Here is a 14,387-nt window from a genome sequence, read left to right as displayed (position 1 = left end):
CTCCTCTGGCGGTAGGGTGAAATTTGCCTTCAGCTCAGTCCAAAGATCATCTTTCTGCATATCATTGACATAAGACACCTCAGGGTCTTCCTTCTTAGGCTTATACCATTGGTGGATGCTGATCGGGATCTTGTCCCTAACTAGAACCCTGCACTGAGCAGCAAAAGCATCCTTTGTCCGGAGGGGTTCAATCGGTTGGCCGTCGCGCGCGATTGCTATGATCTCAAACCTTTCATCCGAGCGCAACTTTCTCTTCGGGCCTCGTCTCTTTACCGAAGTTGTGCTCGATCCGGAGGGCTAGAAAAAAGAAGAAAGACGAGTGTTAATTAATATGTGTACATACCAAAACAATGAATGCATCAATTAGCTAGTCAGCATAGGCTTAACTAATATATTTACCTGGCCGGACTCTGTTCGGTCACCGGAGCCGTCACCACGGGCTACTTCTTGCACCAGCATTGGGTCACTGGAGCCATCATAATCATGTCTTTCCTCCTCCACTCTTCGATCACCGTAGCCTGCTTCTTCACCCTGTTCTTCCAAACCATCATTGTCGTTAAGATACGACAAGATACCACCTCCGGCTAAGATTATGTCCCCCAACACCTCTTCTGCTTGCTCATCTCGTCCGTGCTCCATTGTTTCTGCAAATATTACAACATGGCAATTATTACATAAACATGACAGCAGGTGGATATATTAGTGCAAACATAGACATAGCTTATTCCGGGTTTGGGGTGGCCTAGGCAACGCTTCAAGGGTAGGGGCGCGGCGGGAGGGGGTAGGAGACCGACATCGTTTTTTCTAGGGTTTGGGTGTCCTCGAGAGTTTTGGTCGAGCGAGAGGGCCGGGGGGTGCTCCCGTGGTATAAGTTATCACGGTCGGGAGGGGGTATACATATCGACCGTCCATCATGTCGAAGTTATCTGGGAGGGAGTTATATATATTGACAACGACGACATACATACACGGGAAAATAATGTTATCGGGGAGGGGGTATATCGACCCCCCCACGTGTTGAAGTTATCGGGAGGGGGTTATATCGACAACGACGACATACATACACGGGAAAATAATGTTATCGAGGAGGGGGTATATCGACCCCCCCTCGTGTTGAAGTTATCCCCCCTCGTGTTGAAGTTATCGGGAGGGGGTAATATCTTCAACGGCGACATACATACACGGGAAAATAATGTTATCGGGGAGGGGGTATATCGACCCCCCCCACGTGTTGAAGTTATCAGGAGGGGGTTATATCGACAACGACGACATATATACACGGGAAAATAATGTTATCGGGGAGGGGGTATATCGATCCCCCCTCGTGTTGAAGTTATCCCCCCTCGTGTTGAAGTTATCGGGAGGGGTATATATCGACGACGACAGACCCGATAAAACATAAGAAAACGAAGAAGAAATAAAAAGAGGAGAAGAAGAAAGGAATAGAGGAGAGGATTGAAGAAAAAAAAGAAGAAAAAAAGAGGAGAAGAAGAAAGGAATAGAGGAGAAGAAGAAAAAATAGAAAAAATTCTATTTTTTCTTCTTCTCCTCTATTCTTCCTTTCTTCTTCTCCTCTTCTTTTTCTTCTTTTTTCCTCTTCTTATTTATTTCTCCTCTTCTTCCTCTCCTCTTCTTCTTTCTTTCCTCTTCTTATTTTCTTCTTTCCTATCCTTCTTTTTCTTCTTCTTCCCTTCCTAGCTAGATATATAAAACTTTTCTAAAATTGTAACTTTTGCATATATAAAACTTTTCCATGGATCATCATTTCTCATATATATCGAATATATATCCATTGTCATATATAAAAACTTTCTATATATGAACAAAAAACTTTCTATGAACAAAAAAACATTTTTGACATATATATTCATACATTTTGAACATCTACATACATACAATTTTTTTTGTTCACATATACATTATAGCCACATACACATATACATCACATATCAACAAAAAAATTAAACTAATAAAAATAAAAAAACATATAGCCACATATGAACAAAAACATATAGCCACATACATACACATATACATTATATATATATATGATCAAAAAACAATTAAACTAATAAAAAAATAGAGCCGGGGCGGCGGCTCTCACAGCGGGGGCGGCTAGGACGATGGCGACGGCGGGGGCGGCGAGGGTGCCGGCGCGCGGGGGCGGGACGGGGCGGGGGCGCCGGCGAGCACGCGCGGGCCGGGCAGGGGGCTCGGGGCGCCGAGGCGGCGCGCGAGAGAAGGGGAGCACGAGGCGGGGCGGCGCGTGGGGGCAGTGCGACGACGACGAGCACCGGGCGGCGACCCGTCGAGGCAAGGGCGCGGGGCGACGGCGACGAGGAGCGGGCGGCGACGGCGAGGACGGGCAGCCTGGCGGCGTCGGGGGCAACTGGCGAGGGAAGCGGCGGCCTTTGGTCCCGGTTGGTGGCACCAACCGGGACTAAAGGGGGGGCATTGGTCCCGGTTGGTGCCACCAACCGGGACCAAAGGCCTTGCGCTGCCCGCGGCCAAAAGTTTAGTCCCACCTCGCTAGTTGAGAGGGGCTCGGAGTGGTTTATAAGCCCCACTGCGGCTGCCCTCTCGAGCTCCTCTCAAATGCAGGCTTACGGGCCTAATGTCACACTGTGCTGTCTGTGGGCCTATTGGGCCTTCTGCGGGCCTGAATCCTGGCCCAGGTTGGGTTTCTAGTCGTATTCAGGCCGTGGTGGCCCAATAGGTGGCAGTTTTTTAAATTTTTTTTCCAGTTTTTTGGTTCTGTTTTTTGTATTATTTATTTTCTTTTGTTTTTTGCTTTATTTTTTAATTCTTTTTTGCTTTTAGGTCAGCAAAATTATAAACTGTCTGTTAGTTCCATTAGTTTTAGAAAAAATATAAACTTTCTATTAGTGCCATTAGTTCTTTATGAAAATTCTTTTTGCTGTATTTAGTTTTTTTGTTTTCTTTTTTGCTATATTTATTTTGTTTTGTTTCTACTTACATCAAAAAACTTATTTATTTTATTTTATTTTGTTTCTAATTACTTATTTATTTTACTTTATGATAATTCTTTTTGCTATTAAAGTTTCTATCAAAAAAAGTTCTTTATGAAAATTCTTTTTTCTTTTAATGATTAAAAATAAAAAAGAGGCGCAATGCTCGTTGATTTGCTTCAAGCCTTTCAGAATAGTGTAGACTGCACTGCACATAGCTCGATGCAGTCTACCTTATTCCTCAAGGCTTGAAGCTAAGCAACGTGAGCATTGCACCTGTTCTTCATCGTCTCTGCACTCAGGGCTTATAAACCGCTCCTAGTGCCTCTCAGCTAGCGAGGTGGGACTAAAAAACTGCTTAGTAAGAAACTCTAGTACCGGTTCTTGCCACGAATAGGTACTAAAGGTGCTCGTGGGGCCACAGCCTCATTAGTACCGGTTCGTGGCACTAACAGGGACCAAAGGGTGGAATTGGTTCCGGTTCGTGCCACCAACCGGGACCAATGGCCTTGCACAGCGGCGTGGTGGTGAGTTTAGTCCCACCTCGCAAGCTAAGAGAGAGCCGCACCTGTTTATAAGGTGCGGTGCGCCTGAGCTATCGAGCTCCTCTCTAAAGCAGGCTTACGGGCCTAACCTCTCTGTACATGCCTGTGGGCCTACTGGGCCTTCTGCGGGCCTGAATCATGGCCCATGGATGGGTTTCTAATCATATTCAGGCCGTGGTGGCCCAGTAGGTGGCATAATTTTTAATTTTTGGCCTGTTATTTTTCATGCATTTACTAATTATTTTGAGCTATAAGACCCTAAAATTGAAAAGCATTCAAATGAACTCTGAAAAGGTTGAAAGTTGGCATGGTATCATCATTTCATCCACATAGCATGTGCAAGAAAGTTGAGAGGGTTACGGCAAAAACTAGATGCACTTCTTGTAGAAAACGGACAATGGTATCATACTCGTCTATTACAAAGTTGGCATGGTATCATCATAATAGTTGCGGGAGAAAGTCTTCACTTTTTCTTCGCTTGTGTCATTTGCTTATTGCGCCGTAACCATGGATAATCTTCATCGTTTATCAGGATGCTTGGGTCAGCCTTGACTTTGAAGGGAGGAATTTCATGAAACTTTTCATAATCTTCAGACATGTCTGTCTTGCCCTCCACTCCCACAATGTCCCTTTTTCCTGAAAGAACTATGTGGCGCTTTAGCTCATCGTATGATGTATTCGCTTCCTTATCTTTTCTTTTCCTCGGTCTGGTAGACATGTCCTTCACATAGATAACCTGTGCCACATCATTGGATAGGACGAACGGTTCATCAGTGTACCCAAGATTGTTCAGATCCACTGTTGTCATTCCGTACTGTGGGTCTACCTGTACCCCGCCTCCTGACAGATTGACCCATTTGCACTTAAACAAAGGGACCTTAAAATCATGTCCGTAGTCAAGTTCCCATATGTCCATTATGTAACCATAATATGTGTCCTTTCCCCTCTCGGTTGCTGCATCAAAGCGGACACCGCTGTTTTGGTTGGTGCTCTTTTGATCTTGGGCAATCGTGTAAAATGTATTCCCATTTATCTCGTATCCTTTGTAAGTCAATACAGTCGAAGATGGTCCCCTGGACAACGAGTACAACTCATCACAAACAGTGGTGTCACCTCTGAGACGTGTTTCCAACCAACTCCTGAAAGTCCTGATGTGTTCACATGTAATCCAGTCATCACACTGCTCCGGGTGTTTGGAGCGCAGACCGTTCTTGTGTTCATCGACATACGGGGTCACCAAGGTAGAGTTCTGTAGAACTGTGTAGTGTGCTTGAGACCAAGAATATCGGTCCCTGCATATTATCGAGTCCCCCCTCCAAGCGTGCCTTTTCCAGTCAGTCTCCCCTCATACCGCGATTTAGGGAGACCTATCTTCTTAAGGCCAGGAATGAAGTCAACACAAAACCCAATGACATCCTCTATTTGATGGCCCATGGAGATGCTTCCTTCTGGCCTAGCGCGGTTACGGACATATTTCTTTAGGACTCCCATGAACCTCTCAAAGGGGAACATATTGTGTAGAAATACGGGCCCCAGAATGACAATCTCATCATCTAGATGAACTAGGACGTGCGTCATGGTATTGAAGAAGGATGGTGGGAACACCAGCTCGAAACTGACAAGACATTGTGCCACATCACTCCTAAGCCTTGGTATGATTTCTGGATCGATCACCTTCTGAGAGATTGCATTGAGGAATGCACATAGCTTCACAATGGCTAATCGGACGTTTTCCGGTAGAAGCCCCCTCAATGCAACCGGAAGCAGTTGCGTCATAATCACGTGGCAGTCATGAGACTTTAGGTTCAGGAACTTTTTCTCTGGCATATTTATTATTTCCTTTATATTCGACGAGAAGCCAGTCGGGACCTTCATACTGAGCATGCATTCAAAGAAGATTTCTTTCTCTTCTTTCGTAAGAGCGTAGCTGGAAGGACCTTCATACTTCTTCGGAGGCATGCCGTCTTTTTCGTGCAAACGTTGCAGGTCCTCCCGTGCCTCAGGTGTATCTTTTGTCTTCCCATACACGCCCAAGAAGCCTAGCAGGTTCACGCAAAGGTTCTTCGTCACGTGCATCACGTCGATTGAAGAGCGGACCTCTAGCTCTTTCCAGTAGGGTAGGTCCCAAAATATAGATTTCTTCTTCCACATGGGTGCGTGTCCCTCAGCGTCATTCGGAATAGCTAGTCCGCCGGGACCCTTTCCAAAGATTACGTGTAAATCATTGACCATAGCAAGTACGTGATCACCGGTACGCATGGCGGGCTTCTTCCGGTGATCTGCCTCGCCTTTGAAATGCTTGCCTTTCTTTTGACATTGATGGTTGGTCGGAAGAAATCGACGATGGCCCAGGTACACATTCTTCCTGCTTTTGTCCAGGTATATACTTTCAGTGTCATCTAAACAGTGCTTGCATGCGTGGTATCCCTTGTTTGTCTGTCCTGAAAGGTTACTGAGAGCGGGCCAATCGTTGATGGTTACAAACAGCAACGCGTGCAGGTTAAATTCCTCCTGTTTGTGCTCATCCCACGTACGTACACCGTTTCGATTCCATAGCTGTAAAAGTTCTTCAACTAATGGCCTTAGGTACACATCAATGTCGTTGCCGGGTTGCTTAGGGCCTTGGATGAGAACTGGCATCATAATGAACTTCCGCTTCATGCACATCCAAGGAGGAAGGTTATCCATACATAGAGTCACGGGCCAGGTGCTGTGATTGCTGCTCTGCTCCCCGAAAGGATTAATGCCATCCGCGCTTAAACCAAACCATACGTTCCTTGGGTCAGCTGCAAACTCAACCCAGTACTTTCTCTCGATTTTTCTCCACTGCGACCCGTCAGCGGGTGCTCTCAACTTCCCGTCTTTCTTACGGTCCTCACTGTGCCATCGCATCAACTTGGCATGCTCTTCGTTTCTGAACAGACGTTTCAACCGTGGTATTATAGGAGCATACCACATCACCTTCGCAGGAACCCTCTTCCTGGGGGGCTCGCCGTCAACATCACCAGGGTCATCTCGTCTGATCTTATACCGCAATGCACCGCATACCGGGCATGCGTTCAGATCCTTGTACGCACCGCGGTAGAGGATGCAGTCATTAGGGCATGCATGTATCTTCTGCACCTCCAATCCTAGAGGGCATACGACCTTCTTTGCTGCGTATGTACTGTCGGGCAATTCGTTATCCTTTGGAAGCTTCTTCTTCAATATTTTCAATAGCTTCAAAAATCCTTTGTCAGGCACAGCATTCTCTGCCTTCCACTGCAGCAATTCCAGTACGGTACCGAGCTTTGTGTTGCCATCTTCACAATTGGGGTACAACCCTTTTTTGTGATCCTCTAACATGCGATCGAACTTCAGCTTCTCCTTTTGACTTTCGCATTGCGTCCTTGCATCGACTATGACCCGACGGAGATCATCATCATCGGGCACTAGTTCCTCTTGATCTTCAGCAGCTTCCCCCCTTGCAGCATCATTGGGCACATCGTCTGGTTCCTCTTGATCTTCAGCAGCTTCCCCCGTTGCAGCATCACCGTATTCAGGGGGCACATAGTTGTCATCGTCCTCTTCTTCTTCGCCGTCTTCCATCATATCCCCTATTTCTCCGTGCCTCGTCCAAACATTATAGTGTGGCATGAAACCCTTGTAAAGCAGGTGGGTGTGAAGGATTTTCCGGTCAGAGTAAGACTTCGTATTCCCACATATATGGCATGGACAACACATAAAACCATTCTGCTTGTTTGCCTCAGCCACTTCGAGAAAATCATGCACGCCCTTAATGTACTCGGAGGTGTGTCTGTCACCGTACATCCATTGCCGGTTCATCTGCGTGCATTATATATAATTAAGTGTGTCAAAAACCATTACAGAACATCATGAATAGATAATTAAGTGACCAAATTAATAGAAGTTCATCATCACATCAGAACCAAAGACATACATAGTTCTCATCTAACAACATATATATAGCTCTCCAGAGCATCTAATTAATTAAACCATACATTGAAACTATGTAAAACATTTCAATGCGAAAACAAATGCGATCATAATCGCAACCAAGGTAACAATTGATCCAATGGCATAATGATACCAAGCCTCGGTATGAATGGCATATTTTCTAATCTTTCTAATCTTCAAGCGCATTGCATCCATCTTGATCTTGTGATCATCGACGACATCCGCAACATGCAACTCCAATATCATCTTCTCCTCCTCAATTTTTTTTATTTTTTCCTTCAAGTAATTGTTTTCTTCTTCAACTAAATTTAACCTCTCGACAATAGGGTCGGTTAGAATTTCCGGTTCAACCACCTCCTAGATAAATAAAATCTATGTCACGTTGGTCGGTATATTTGTCATAAACAATAAATGAACCAAATAGTTATAAAAAGATAATATATACCACATCCGAATCATAGACAGGACGAGGGCCGACGGGGGCGGATACCAAAACCATCGCACTATGTAATAAGAAGGAATAATAAAAGTAACAAAATTAGACAAGTAGCTATCTAAAGTAAGAATTTTTTCCTTTCAGAAAGAAGATAAGAACAAGAGGCTCACCACGGTGGTGCTGGCGACGAGATCGGCGCGGGCGATCGACGGCGGTGAAGACGGACGGGACATGACGGACCGCTAAACCTAGACAAATCTCGGGGAAAATGGAGCTCGGAGGTCGAGTTTCGAGAGGACAAAGATTAACTAGTGTGGCTCAGACATTTCATCGAACACCTCATGTGCATAGGAGGTGAGCTAGAGCACCCAAATGCCCTCCCCTCGCCGGCCAGAAAAAACAGAGCACTCTGGAGTGCTCTGCTGTGGCGATGGGGTATATATAGGGAGCTCATTGGTCCCGGTTGGTGGCACCAACCGGGACTGAAGGCCTTTGGTCCCGGTTGGTGCCACGAACCGGGACCAATGCCCCCTTTAGTCCCGGTTGGTGGCACCAACCGGGACCAAAGGCCTTGTGCTGGAACTGGCGCGGTGCGGTGGGATGTTTAGTCCCACCTCGCTAGCCGAGAGGCTTCGCCAGTGGTTTATAAGCGCAGTTGCGCTGACCACTTCGAGCTCCTCTCAAATGCAGGCTTACGGGCCTATTCTGTCACTATTTTCCTGTGGGCCTACTGGGCCTTCTGCGGGCCTGAATCCTGGCCCATGGATGGGTTTCTAGTCGTATTCACGCCGTGGTGGCCCAGTAGGTGGCATAATTTTTTCCTCTGTTTTTTTTTCTCTTTTGCTTTATTTGTTTTGTTTTGTTTCTACTTACAACAAAAAACTTATTTATTTTATTTCTAATTACTTATGTATTTTACTTTAATTATTTTATTTTTATTTATTTTACTGCTGCTATTTTTATTTATTTTACTGCTGCTATTTTTACTTAATTTATTAAGGTTTATTTATTGTAGTTACTATAGTTTATTTTATTAAGGTTTATTTAGTTTTATTTATTTTATTAAGGTTTATTTATTTTATAAATATAAAAAAATGAACATAGATGCGCTTATAGAGAAAATTAAACCTAAATTCACAGTAAATTTCAATTTACTGTGAATTTAGGTGAAATTCCTTGCATAAGGGCATCTATTTTCACTTTAAGAGAAGCTCAACAAGGCATAGAGGGACGGGCTTATAAACTGGTGTGAGCGCCCTTAGGTTGGCGAGGTGGGACTAAACACTGGCCGCAACTAGGACCAGCCCTTTAGTCCCGGTTTGTGGTATGAACCGGGACTAAAGGGTGGTGGGCCAGGAGCGTGGACCTTTGGTCCCGGTTTGTCCCACCAACCGGGACCAAAGGGGCCGGACGAACCGGGACCAATGCCCCCACGAGGCCCGGCAGGCCCCTGGCCGCACGAACCGGGATCAATGCTCACATTAGTCCCGGTTCGTGACTGAACCGGGGCTAATGTGAAAACTGCCCTGTGACCTAAGCCCTGTTTTCTACTAGTGGTGTGATATATACTCTCTGGGTTGGTCTAGTTAATTTATGGTGTTCATTACTAAATGATTAAGTCCATCTGCCATTTCTCTGAGCTTTATTCTATTGATTGTCTGGCTGTGTTAGTTTGTTACTTTGTGCTACTTTTATGTAATGACACCAATTAACTTAGTTGAGTTATGTACATTGCTACCCCCTGCTTTATGTAGTCAAGATTTTAAGGCATGCTTCATATCCTTCGTGTGTACATGCATGCTTGTTTAGTGCAATTACATGGTTGCTTAATTAATTTAACTACATCACTATATTGTTGATCCAGCAAGTTTGCTTCACATGTATTATTACTGATGCATTGCTACACCTGTGTGTGCATGCTGGTTCAAGTGCTTTCCTTTATTGATACAAGTGCATCATTCTACTTTGTCCCTGTTATATCTCATTCTTGTTTATTTTATTTTGCAAGCTATTATAGAAACGTTCCAACCACCTCAAGATCATCCATGGCAAGGAGGACAAGGTCAAACATGAGGCCAACCATTGGTATGCAACTTTCTCCTTGTGGTTATACTGTTAGTTTCATAAAATCTGTGTCTTAATCAAGGTTGGAAAAAGCGCTAGGCGGTAGGCGGGCGGTGACTCTCTGTCTACCGCCTAGCCGGCCTAGGCGTAGCCTAGGCGGGCCAAGGAATTTCGTATAGTTTTACGCCTAGGCGGGCCAAGGAATTTCGTATAGTAGCAGGTTAGGAGGAGAATTATTTGGGTAGACTTTGTACCATAGTACGTTAGAAAGGCAATGTGGTGATAAAAATAACATACATCAGGCAACGTGGAGAACTAAATAGTCTATTCAATGGGAAGTAATACGCCCATAGAAATATCAAATATTCAAACATATTAGAGGCAAATATCACACAAGATCCAATTGGCATAGCATTATAAATTATGAGCTCAACAGTTCACACATCAAAATGAAGTTCTTTAATTCCTAGAATCTTATTGGGAAGACTTGTCTCACAAATCAAAAAGGGAAATTTCACACGGACGCACACACGAACAGTTTGACTCAATGACATAAAGATATGAGATTAAAAAAATTACTTAAGAAAAGACACCCGTGCATTTGGGCCTCCTCAATTATCAATAGTCATGCTCCTCATCTGAATGCATCTCCTCAGCATCATCAAACTCCTCTTCTTCAGAATCGAATTCTTCTTCTTCATAAAGTTGTCTTAGTCTCGCACTTCTATGTGGCTCGAGCAGTTCATTGCCTCCCATCGCTTCTCCAATGCCACTCCCTGGCATCCCTGTACTATCCATCTCCTCCTCATCATCATCCCTATAGATGACTTCTGCATAATCATCTCCGCCCTCAAAAAGAAAACCTTGAGCTTCGGTAGTTTCAGTGGATAAGAGGACATCAATGATCTTCTTCTCCTTGATCATTTGTTTCTTGGCCATCATTCTCGAGTTGAATTGTATGAACACAAGAGAGTTTAGACGTTCCGTAGTTAGCCTATTTCTTTTCTTTGTATGAATCTGCAACAGGGAAAAACATAAGGATTAAGAACAGAGAATGTTTTGACATGTGATGGACTACTCTAGCTAGATGTGAGATTAGAGAGTAGGAGACTAACATTTTCGAAGGTACTCCAATTCCTTTCACAGACCGAAGAACTTGAGGTCAATGAGAGGATTCTCACAACGATCCTTTGTAGAGCTGGTGCTTCAGTTCCATAGAGCCTCCACCAAGATGCTATGAATGAAAGCAGAGAATCAAGTGAACAATGTATTGCATAAATTCTGAATATATACTGAATAAATTAGACTTTACAAAATCACACTGCATACCTGCATTATAATCAAAATTCTGACAACTCCTCGCAAGCTTCTTTGCAAATGATCCTTCTCTATTCTGGAATCTCTTTAATTCAAAATTGACAGCTTGATCTTGCTTTTCATCATCACCATAATAAAAGGTCTCCACACAGCTAATGAATCCTTCGGTTATTGTCCCATCATCAAAAATATTAGTATCAGCATAGCTATAATATGGATTCAGTAAGTATGCAACCAAGTGCAACGGAGAGTCAAGTCGATCTTTCATCTTTTTCTCAACAATATTAATCACATCTTTGTAACGTGACTCCACATTGCCATAGACTTCCTTGATCTCTTGCTTTGCCTTCACTATTTCTCCATAGACAAAACCCATAGATGGCTTGACATCCCCATAAACCAAACGAAGGATTTTTACCAAAGGCTCAAAGACATTCAGGCAAAGCTTCAAATCTTTCCAAAAAGACATGCTCATCATCGTAGCTGTTGCTATCTTTCCCTTTTTTGATTTAACTTCTCTTAGTTTGTCCCATCTACCATCAACCACCATCTTCCACAGTTGATCCTTTTTGTCTAGATGGCTTTCCAAAGTTAGATAAGCAGAAGCAAACCTAGTGACCCCTGGCCTTATGATTTCTTTCCCTGAAGAGAAGTGTCTCATGCAGTCCAACGTCCGTGTGTGCCCATAGACAAAGATAGTGAATGCTTTTGATTTTTCAAGTACCTTACTAAACCTTGGCAGACCGCCAATTCCTTGCAACATCAAGCTAATGGTGTGTGTCGCACAAGATCTCCAAAACATGTTCGGCTGCTTCTCCAACAACATCTTCTTTGCCCCCATGTTATTAGAAGCATTATCAGTCACTACTTGGACCACATTTTCATGACCTACTTCTTCAATTGCTTCATCCACTAATTGGAAGATGACTTCACTTGTGTGCGATACAGCCGACATCTCACTCGACCTTATAAAACTAGAACCATCATCACTGTTTGTGCACAAGTTCATTATGCCTCTCCTCTTCCTATCTGACCAAGCATCAGTCATAATGGAGTAGCCATTCTTCATCTTTTCAGCATCACGTTCTTGCAGCAAACTCTTCACTCTTGCATGTTCCTCACTCAGCAAAGTCTCTCGAAGGTCATGTTTAGATGGCGGCTCAAATCCAGGGCCAAACCTCCCAATGGCTTCACACATTAACTTGAAATCATCGTTGTCACAAGCATTGAATGGTATAGCTACAAATGCAATACAAACAAAATTAGTAAGTGAGAAGGCAACCAACGGTCAAACATTACAAAGAAGTAAACTATAAATGGCAGTGTGGGTAAAAATAAATATTTAATTACCATGATTGTACACCCATCTGTCCACATACTGTTGCACTTCATGTGTTCTCTTTTTCCAAAGTTCCTTGTTTATCTTTTGTTGATGCAAGGCTTCAGCTTGAGTCAATTTAGGATCAATAGGCCATGCTCACTTGTCAATAGGACCTAACTTGTGTGGCTCCGCGCTTCCGATATGAGAAGCTTCTTCATCTCCAACACGAGAAATGTTCACACTTTGTCTAAGCTCTTGCTCACGGGCAGTCTTTTACCTCCTCTTATTAGATGCATCCTCAAGAGATTTCTTGCACCTGTCTTTAGCTTCCTGAGAGCTTTTCCTGCATTTGACCACATCATTACCAATATGAGCCACATGCTGCTTGTGACGATAAACATCTCCCGTGCTCACATGGTTACAGAACATACACTTCACTTTATCCTTGTTGGAAGCATCAGCTAGACTCCCGTACTCCCATCCCACATCATCTGACTTTCTCTTAAGGACATTCTCTTCCTGCGATGCCGATGTTGCATTTGTGTCGAACATCCTACAAATAATCAAATACACAACAAGTAATAGCTCAGTAATTCGCATCGCTGATTCTAAAAAAATGGACCAGATCTACCAAAGTCTAGACCACAAGTAGGCATAAATGCAGAGAATAATCAAAGCAAGAACACAATAAAGTTTGTTTGTACGTGTATGCGTATGTCCAGATCCTAGAATTGAAGCATTCGGAAATTATTTTGTCTTGCAATGCTTCATACCGATCCAGAAGCAATTCCCTTTTTATGCCAACTGAACAACCCCTCTGATATAGTAATTTGAAGTATGATGTGAAATAACCTCATATCTGTACATTCAAGATTAACAGCAGCCACACTCACGCATATGACCCTATTTTTAGACTAGTGTAATAGTAGCAGCTACTGTGACCGTCCTATTTTGGCATCATGCAACAGAATATGATCCTTCTTCTACTCTAGTACTAGTACCGTCCAGTATCACATCTTGGCATCATGCCACGTATGTAACTTAATTAACTGAGACAATCATAGAACGAACGTCATTAACATCAATAGTGCCCAGCCTGATTACCTTCAGACCAGTCGATACTTCCGTTGCTTCTTCAGGTGCTAGATATGACCAGCCCTCTTTAACCTCCTCGTAGTATGAGCTGTCGAGAACAACTGCATCAGGGAGTTATAATTATTTTCAGTCATGTCTTATTCCATTAGAAGTGTTCAGTACAGAAAAATTCATATGTTCAGTGTGTAGGGTGGTCAGGCCATCTGTTGCGGCGACCAACAGCAGTAGGTGCTGGTCAGGCAGAGGGAGCACTGCACACTGCCGAGCCGGCTGCCAATGAGCATGGGCATGCCAGCGTGCTGCGATAGACTAGGCAAGACCAGGGGCATTGAGCCAGGCCAGGCGCAGCTAGCTTTGACCTTGAGCCTGAGCAAAGTTCTTTCTCCCACAATATTGTTTATGCCCAAATACTAATTACTTCTTATTTGTTAAATCTTGTATATGCGTGAGCAAATTCATCCATAACAGCATCAAGGTATGTACAAATCAGTTGCAGAACAAACAAAATAACTGTCATTTATTTGTTTGACTAGACTATGGTACTCCTACGTGAATTTGTGGTATTTCTATGACATTTAAATTGTGAGATCTTTGCGAAATGAAATAAAACTGAGTGGCAGCCCCTGAGTTGCAATCCTAGATTCGCCACTAGAGGGATGGATCAAACTACATCCAATTAGTAA

The 14,387-nt window shown here is 43.7% G+C and overlaps 1 pseudogene; it reads right to left on the bottom strand.

Annotated features, from left to right (window-relative positions):
- Positions 1 to 11,198: 11,198 nt before the first annotated feature.
- On the bottom strand, positions 11,199 to 13,994 carry LOC109737647 (uncharacterized; annotated as a pseudogene).
- Between the last annotated feature and the right edge of the window lie 393 nt (positions 13,995 to 14,387).

The sequence above is a fragment of the Aegilops tauschii genome, chromosome 6 (assembly GCF_002575655.3).
Source record: "Aegilops tauschii subsp. strangulata cultivar AL8/78 chromosome 6, Aet v6.0, whole genome shotgun sequence".
Classification (NCBI taxonomy): domain Eukaryota; kingdom Viridiplantae; phylum Streptophyta; class Magnoliopsida; order Poales; family Poaceae; genus Aegilops; species Aegilops tauschii.
Note: the sequence above shows the minus strand (reverse complement) of the source record. Positions and strands in the feature narration are given on the sequence as shown.